At 44.4% G+C, this 9488-nt stretch overlaps 2 pseudogenes; both read right to left on the bottom strand.

Annotated features, from left to right (window-relative positions):
* Positions 1-1864: 1864 nt before the first annotated feature.
* Positions 1865-1983, bottom strand: LOC136643165 (5S ribosomal RNA; annotated as a pseudogene).
* A 6413-nt stretch (positions 1984-8396) lies between these two features.
* LOC136643163 (5S ribosomal RNA) lies at positions 8397-8513 on the bottom strand (annotated as a pseudogene).
* Between the last annotated feature and the right edge of the window lie 975 nt (positions 8514-9488).

The following is a 9488-nucleotide window of genomic DNA, read 5'->3' as shown; positions in this document are numbered from 1 at the left end:
TTTCACTCCTTGTTTGATGCTTGATCAACACACAATGCAATGACTAACAGGTGACCTTGACAAGACAGCTATCTCCAAGCACATTCTACTGCTGCCAACGAGAAGCTTACTAAGCTAACGCAAGTGATGGGAAAACGGAGCCTTTCCAGCTACAGCAGCTAAAGTAGCTTCTGCACACCTACTAAAAGTGTGGGTAAAACTAATAATGGGTTAGGCACCATTCACAAGTGATGTTGTCCTTCCCGTAGAATGTACAATGTACATTAGATAAACAAGGCTAAATGGGTTGTGGGTGCACATGCTTGTGGGAAACAGATTGACAGAAAGAGATGGGAATGTGAGTGACATGTAACGCATTGAGATACAAGTCGCACATCAGAGATAATAATAATAATAATGCTGTTGGCAACCTTCAGTCTCAAGAGACTATGGTATCGTGCTCTGAATGGTGGTTCTGGAACAGCATCTAGTGTGGCTGAAAAGGCCAATTCGGGAGTGACAATCCCTTCCACACTGGGAGCAAGTGCAGTCTGTCCCTGGCCTGTCTCCCTGGCTATGGGCCTTCCTTCTTTACCTCTTTGCCTCAGTCTGTTGGCCAAGTGTCTCTTCAAACTGGGAAAGGCCATGCTGCACAGCCTGCCTCCAAGCGGGCCGCTCAGAGGCCAGGGTTTCCCACCTGTTGAGGTCCACTCCTAAGGCCTTCAGATCCCTCTTGCAGATGTCCTTGTATTGCAGCTGTGGTCTACCTGTAGGGCGCTTTCCTTGCACAAGTTCTCCATAGAGGAGATCCTTTGGGATCCGGCCATCATCCATTCTCACGACATGACCGAGCCAACGCATATACCACCTTTCTTGGTTGTCAGATTTCTCCTCAGACTTTATTCAAGGCGGTTTACATAGGCAGGCTGTTCTAAATCCCCTTAGGGATTTTTACAATTGAAGAAAGGTTCTATCTTTCAAGAACCACAACATTTTAGATGGATCTTTCTAATCTGGTATCACATCCTGGCCTCCAGTTTCCTCCCACACAAGCTGACAAGCAGCTCCTTCATCTCTCACATGGAGGGCAACCAAGATGACTTCATGAAGGGAGACCATTTGATTTTAATAAGAGATGGGCATAATCCTCAGCAGTATAGCAAGTTATTTATTTTTTTTTTTTTTTTTGGAGAAGTTAAAGATGAAATTGCAAAAAAGCATACACTTTTACAGTAATTTGTGCTCAATATATTTTTGTATATCTCATAATAACTGTAATCAGTGTAACATAATCAAGAGGAATGCATCCAAATTTTTCTCCATCCAGATTTGTCTATGGATTTTGGAATTCTATATTGCCTGTTCCTGTTGTCAAATTAGAACTGATGCATTAAGAATTTTCCTTGGTTCACTTTAAAAAAAACCAACAACTGCTAATGGCCTAATCCTGTCCCCCACCACTAGCGCTGTAACAAAAAGGTTATGGGGGGAGGGGCGCGTGACCCAAAGGCAAATGAGAAGTAGGTAGAAATTGTTTTTACTTGTTACTTCACTTGTTAAATTGTTACTTACCTCCGCATAAGCCCCCTCTCGGACTCCTCAGACACACACCACCTAATTTGGAGAGAATAAGGAGAGAAAAGAGGGAGGGAGGTTTTCAAAACAGGGGATAAATTCCAGCCTGCACCATTGTTGCCACATCCACCCCCCAACCTCCTCTCTGCTCCCAGTTGCTCCCCCCTCCCTGCACAGAAATTCTCCGACCCTCTCACTCCCCTGTGTTCCTCTCACCTCCTGCTCCCCTCTGCAGCCTGAGCAACCCAATCCTATCCCATTTTCCAGCGCTGGTGGTTGGCAACCTTCAGTCTCGAAAGACTATGGTATAAGCCTACAGCACCCAGTATTCCCAGGCGGTCTCCCATCCAAGTACTAACCAGGCCTGACCCTGCTTAGCTTCCAAGATCAGACGAGATTGGGCATGTGCAGGGTAACAGTACTGCTGTGCCAATGGGGTATGCACTGCTTCCTATGATGGGGAGGGAGTCACAGAGGCCTCCTCAAGATATGGGAACATTTGGGGCATTGAAGTTGCACCGGTACTGGAAAGTTGGATAGGATTGGGCCCTTACTTGGCACCAGCAGTCAGTGTCTTCACCACCAGCAAGCATATGCAGCCACCAGTGACAGTGCTGGTGGCTTCACTGAGCTCACCAGCGGCCTTTGGCAAGCGCAGCAATGTTGTGCTATGTGCTGCAGATCAAGGTATTTCTGCATAGAATTTGACACTTCTCCTGGCTGAACACACATTCTGCTGGTGACCTTTTCCAGATATGATTGGGCCGTAAAAACTGTACGGAGTTTCCTATGCATGTGCAATTTGTTGCATCTTTCAGTTGCTCCAGTTTCCTCTCCCCAACTCCCACACCTGCACAACGCAAATCTATGCATTGATAAAACAATACAAAAGATAAATCAAACATATGGGTGCATTAAGATTCTTTTTTGTATTGTAGTTTTATTGATGCTACGGAAAGCTATTTAGATTGTCAGGATATCACAGGCTGTCTTTGTCCAAACCTCTGCATAATTTCCTTATGCAGCTATGAAAAGTGTTAGCACCTGGGGAAGGGCCAAATCCTATCCATTTTCAGCACCAACGCTGAGCTCTAGCACCAGCGTTGGGTGTCGCAAACATACTTTAAGTCATGTCTGCGGCACCCAGAGAGGAGGTGCTGCCGCCTCTGGGCAAGCATCAGTTAGCACTGAGCCATAATGCTGCATGGAGGGCCAGCCGGTGCTCCAGAAGCACTGGTTGGCGGTAACTAGTTTTGAGGTGGGTGGGATGGGGCAGGGGAGGGCAGAGGAAGGGGAGGAACTGGCGTGGGAGGGAGGTGGAACTGTTGGTACTCTGAGAAAGAAAGGTTCCCTGTGCAAGAACCGAGTCATTACTGACCCTTGGGGTCACGCTACTTCTGCGACGCTTTCATGAAAGACTATAAGTGGGGTGGTTTGCCATTGTCTTCCCCAGACATGGTACCTTTCCCCCAGCAAGCTGGGTACTCATTTTACCAACCTCAGAAGGATGGAAGGCCGACTTGACCTCGATCCGGCTACCTGAAATTCTAGCTTCTACTGTGCTTGAACTCTTCTACTTCTACTGTGCTTGGGGAGAGTTCTTGGTTGCTGCAGCCTACCACTCAGTGCCACACGAGATTCCTGGTGGAGCTCTTCTCCACTGCAAAGCCCGACATGGTGTCTCTCAAGTCTGAGCTGGCAAAATATCCGGTGCAGACTTGAGAAGCCCCATTGTGGGGCTTGGGGCTTTCCCCCGAGGAGACCTCCAGAAGCCTTGATGGTACTGTTGGATGTAGCAGTAGCCATTTTGATGTTGCTGCACTCAGCGTAGCTGCCAGGTTCAGGATTGGTCTGTAAGTCAGGGGTCTCCAAACCCTGGCCCGGGGGCTAGATGCGGCCTGTGGTGAGCCTCTATCTGGCCCGCGGCCAGCCTCTAATCCCCTGAGAGACTCTGGCCCAGTTGACCAAACACAATTGGAGTTTTGCTTGCAGGGTGGGGAAATGGGGGTCCATTTAAGTTGGGCTGTGTTGGTGCTTGGAGAAATCCTGGACATTTGAGCCCATTCATTCATTTGTCTAAGTTCCATCTCTAATGTGGCTATTTAAATTTTATATTTAATTTTTTTTCCAACCCTTGACACTGTACCTGATGCGGCTCTTCTGCCAAAAAGTTTAGAGACCCCTGCTGTGTCAACCTATGGTATGGGGGTTGGAGTGCTCTCTCAGTATCCAGTGGTGCTGCTCCAGAGGGGCTGGATTGAGGCTTGTGTGCCCGCCTCTTAGATAGTAGAAAGTATCTTAGAGAGTGTGTGTTTTCTGTTGTTTTCTGTGCGAGTTGTTGCCTCCATCTTCAACTTTAAGCCATTTGAAATAAATTGCAGCTTAAATTTGAAGGCAATTTCAGGTAGTTTGGTTTGTAGTACAGATCCCATCTTTGATATTTAGCGAGCCTGCGATCTCTTCAGCTTACAAAGTCTGTGTGTCGGCAAACTGGGATGGCTGTGTTTATTCCTTTTTCCATGCATACCTCAAAATGACTAAATTACAGGTATTTTACATGTGTTTTGTGGTTACAAGACAGGTACGGTCCGCTAGTATAATTTATCTTGAAAACATCTTGTTTTACAAAATTACAGAAAAGCACAGCAAATTGCTTATTTCTAAGGCTATGACAAAATCTTCAAAGCCCACAAGATGCCTTCCACAGAAGAACTTCGTCAAGCAATCACCAATTTTCATCAAAGCAGCGGGTTTGAAAAGGTAGAGTACAATTGTGGATTTAAAATTTTTGATAATATTCCATACTTATTAGCTATTTTGTCTTTTGTATTTTGACCTAATTCAACCACCAAGAGTATCGGCCCTTATGTAAGATGAGATACACACACACATATATATAGACTAAATCAGATTAGCTTCAATCAAGGTAATTGTGTAGAAGAAAATTGTTCATCTCTAGCGTGCAGCTGCCATTTGGATCTAGCGTTTGATCCCAAGTGACTGCTAGAGTTTATACAGAGGTTCTTGTCTGATCCCAGATATTATTATTATTTTTATTATTTGAAGACATAAACCTGAACTGTGTTCTCTAGGCTAGCAGGATAATATATTTGGAGAATCTAACCTACTACTGATAACTTCTTAAAAACCATTGCCAGGATGTATACTGTGGCTGTCATCTTTGTGCTATTAAATTATAATATGTAACATAAGAGCTGAGGCTGCGGTGCAGCTTGAGGCTTATGAGGTTCCTGCATTAAATGCCACCTCAAGGATTTTTAAAATGGAAGAGTGGGTTATAAATGTTTTAAATAAATATGCACGTTTGGCATTTGCAAAATTGTCACCGGCTTCCTGTCCTTCTTTTCAAGGATCTAGCAGTGCAATAGCTACTCAGAAGTGAACCTCACAGAGAGCCCGATCCTGAAGCCATCAGTATGCGTGTACTGCTGGCTCCAGTGTCACAAACATGCCGTAAAGCACGTTTGCATCACTGGGGAAGGCGGATGTGCCGGTGCTGGGTCAGTGCCAGTAGGTTCAGCGCCACAGTGCTGGGAGATGGCTGGCCGGCCAGCCATCCCACAGCACTGGCTGAGATGGGGAGGGGGGGGGGAGGTGGCTGGGAGAGGGCAGAATGGGGCAGAAAGAAGGAGGAGAAGTTTGAGCCTGCAAGGGGGTGGAGACAATGGCAGTATCTGCTGCTGCATCTTGAACCCCCTCCCCCTGCAAGCCTGAACCGCAAACCGAAAGGGAGAAAGCAAAGGAAATAATTAGGTTTTTAGCACAGCTGTAACTGGGCAGCAGTAGTGTCCCATTCCTGCCCCCTACCATTCTCTCCCCAAAAGAAAACAGCTAAGATAGAAGCTCCCATTGTTGACATTCAAAATGAACCTCAGAATTCCTTGAGAGAACGAGATGAGTGACTCTAATATTTCCTAATCCCTGTGCCCACAATATACAGGTCCAGCCTTGTTATACACGGATTTTTAATACACAGATTTGACTCAACACGAATGGTCCCTGCAAATGAGAAGGCATGTGCTGATCTTTGGAGAAGGGGAAAAATGCATCCCTTTAAAATCAGTTTAAAAAACTGCTTTCTACTGTTGTAGGGAGACAATCATGCAAGGGATTACAGGTATAACCTAATTATCCATGGATTATTTGGGGTGGGGGTGGGAATCCACAGATTTTTCTATCTCATGTTGATGAGAAGTACACCTGAAATTAAAGGAAAACAATCTTTTAACAATAGCCTTGTTAATGTAAGAGAAGGCAGCTGGCTGACAATCCATGAATCATTCTCCAGGCTTCACTCCTCCCTTCCCCCTGAGCACATGAAAGAAGGCTAAAGAAAGAAAGAAAGAATGGGCAGTGATTATCCCCTATTCTTTCCCCCTTGCTGGGGCTCCTGGTGAAGGGAGGCATTGCTGCTTTCTAGCAAAGCCTAAGCGCCTGGAAAGAGACTGATTGCCTCTGTGTGCATTACAAAAGGTCACCAAGGCTGTTTTTAAATCACCAGAACAAAGGGACTTTTTTTTCTAAACTGATTTGCTTTAGTGCATTTTTTGCCACCCACATGAGTTCTGGGAATGGAACCCTCACAAATAATGAGACACAACCTGTACTGCGGGCCCTGGGACTTCTAATGTTTTACACTTATTTTAATATTTTGGAAGCCACTTTGTTATTTATAAGGAAAAACAATAGATAGATAGATAGATAGATAGATAGATAGATAGATAGATAGATAGATAGATAGATAGATAGATAAAGACCTTGCCGTTTCTGGAGGTCCACAGCCCATTGTTAAGTGGGAACATGCTGACATTTTCTATTTCGTTTGCAAATGAAGCTACTTATGCATACTTGTGGAGGCCCTGATGTATAACCCACTGCTGCATTTTGAGGTGGCCCCTATTAGCTTCCAAGTGGATAGAGATGACCCATCAGAGGTGCAACCGGATGTCACAGAGTATCCTCTAACCCTTCAGATGTTCAGGCCTCATAGGGGTATCAGAAAAGGAGAAATGGGAAAAGGATGCCTTTTTATTTTCCATACCAGGCTTTCTCCTGGAGTGCTGTATAATAGTAGAGGTCTGTTTGGGGTCCCCTTTATGACTTTGCCACTTTTCAACTACTTCCTTCGTTGAAGCCCTTTTGCTTTGTCCAATAGAACTGAATGGGAGTCATTCCAAACAGATAGTCCAATTCCAGTTTTCCTGCGGCGCCCCCCCCCCCCCAGCCACCAATGCAGTGGAACCAAATAGTGACTGCTGCATCCAATGGTGGTGGGGGAGGGGCAGTTGCGGAGATCTCCTCTGGTATGAGAACAATTGTTTCCTTACTCTGGGGTAAGCCTCCACAATTCAGGAGAGTGTCTACTTGGTCCTGTGCTAGCTAAATAGCTGATACAGGTCTGTGTGACCCATGCTGTGGGTTCAGGTCTGGGAAGGGGGATAGGATGTTGATACTGCCAGAACCACTGTCCTGCACCTCTTCCTAGGCTCAATTGGCCCACTCCTGCCTCCATTCCACCCTTTCTACCTCCTCCCCTCTCTCCTGCTGACATAGGGCCCAATCCTATCCAATTTTCCAGTGTTGGTGCAGCTGTGCCAATGGGGCCAATGCTGCATCTTGCAGTGGGGAGGCAGTCCCAGAGGCCTCCTCAAGGTATGGGAACACTTATTCCCTTACCCTGGGGCTGCATTGCAGCTGCACCAGTGCTGGAAAGTTGGATAGGATTGGGCCCATAGTTGCTTCAGTGAGCAGCAGGACAAATGGAGTGAATGGGAAGGCGCAGGTCTTTGCACTGGTAGTCCTGCAAATGCACTAACTAGTGGAATGCCTTTTATGACTGGTGCGGCCTACTTCATGGCAGTTGGTGCCAACAGAGGACAACATGTGGCATCAGCAGATGATTATAGGATTGGGCCCTTAAGAGCCCCACCTGATGTTTTGTGGTTTGACGTGATGAATTGCTAGGAACTTGCTTCTTGAACTATTTGCACAATTATTTACATAAAACAAATGATGGTGCAATATTATTCACAAATTCTCAGGAAGTCTGATAACTGACCACATTAAAAACAACTCTTTAAAGTGCAATTAAAATATTGTTTGTTTGTTGTTGATGATGACGACGACAGTATGTAGTAGTTCCAAAGTCTGATTATACAGGAGATTTTTCTAAATGTGAAATTGTAGGTGTGGTGGGGGATGGGGGAAATTCAGCCACTCTTGCCTTTCTGTATTAGAACTATACACAAACTAAGGCATAGCAAGAAAGAGTTCTCTGTTATGCTATATTTTTGCTAGGATGATTTCCCTTCCTACATAGAAAGCAGAAGTGCAGATCATTGAAAGGCCCATTTAGCAGGTTGGGATAGTTTTCTCAGTATATATTTTACATCCTAAGTTTTATTTTCTCTACTACCAAGTTTTCCTCCTCTTAATTATTTCATACATGACCTAGTTTTTTTTACAGTTAGCTGAACATTTTCTGCCCCCCTGTCATCACGTTGTATGTTTTGCTGTGGGCTCAAATAGTCCCTTGTTTTCATATAAATAAATTTTAAAAAATATTTTTGCTGGATTGTGAAACATTTGGAACTCTGACTGGATGTGCCCATACACCTGGTTTGCTCATTTTATTTGTTAAAAAATGGTCTGTGCCAACATGCTGAAGGTGATTGAAAAGAATAGTACCATTATGCCATTTCTCTGTTCTGAACTCAAATGCTTTTTCAAAGACATCACAGATACTCTAATATATATTGTAAGCACTCTGTGAACTAGGCAAAGAGGCACTTTTTCAAGTGGTTGGCAAAGACTATGGTATAAGCCTACAGCACCCGGTATTCCCAGGGGGTCTCCCATCCAAGTACTAACCAGGCCTGACCCTGCTTAGCTTCCAAGATCAGATGAGATTGGGCATGTGCAGGGTAACAGTTGCTACCTTTTTCAAGTGGTGCTCCTTTTATACTTATTGGGGAAGAGTAACTGTCCCTCTTCATCTCTGCACAGTGACTGGTTGCTGGTCTTCTTGCATCTTTTTAGATTGCGAGCCCTTTTGGTACAGGGAGCCATTTAATTATTTGATTTTGTCTGTAAGCCACTTTGTGAACTTTTTGTTGAAAACTGGTATATAAATAATGACGATGATGATAGGCTTAGTTAAGAGATGGGGCTACATAACACAAAGTAGTTAGACTTGTTGAGTGTCCCATTCAGCAGCTATACTTCACCCAGGTTCTAAGGTTCTAACTAGACTTCTCCAGGTTTCTGGAGACCCCACCACCTGGAAGTCACAGCCCTGGTTGAAAGACCCCTGAGATAAATTCAATGAAGCACTTTGAATGTTTTAAAGTCCTGTAAATGCTAAGTACTATTAAATATTTCTACATTACTTTGATCAGTAGTTTAGAAGACTACAGCTCTTGTCATGTGAAACATGTTTTGTTTTGTTTTTAATAGATAAAGTTAGGGAAAAATATGGAATTGCTAATTATAAGCATTGTTTAGGTTTCCCCTTGTGGCCTGACCACTCTTTCTCTAACTACTTGCGTAAATTAAACAAGTTTTGAAAGCTCCCAAGAACGGCTAAATATGGGCAGATGCACTTAACTACTGGTGAGTGACAGAAGTCAGCCTGCAAGAAACAGTGCCACTAATGTAGCTCTTGATTAATCTCTAATTACACTTTTGTCATCTTAGCAGGGAGACAAAACTATCACAGTTTTTAAACAGACAAGGAACATTTTGGCACCTAGCAACTGACAATTCTTTCATATTAGCTGCACTGGACTCTGAGCAGCTACGGAGAAGGTGGGATCACTGCTCTGTTATTTATAAATCAGCCTTTCCAGAGGCCTTCACAACAGTAGATAAATTAGCAGCTTAACAAGCCATTACTGACTAAAAACATGGCATGA

This window comes from Tiliqua scincoides, chromosome 2 (assembly GCF_035046505.1).
Source record: "Tiliqua scincoides isolate rTilSci1 chromosome 2, rTilSci1.hap2, whole genome shotgun sequence".
Lineage (NCBI taxonomy): Eukaryota > Metazoa > Chordata > Lepidosauria > Squamata > Scincidae > Tiliqua > Tiliqua scincoides.
This window is presented reverse-complemented; position numbering and strand designations above follow the sequence as displayed.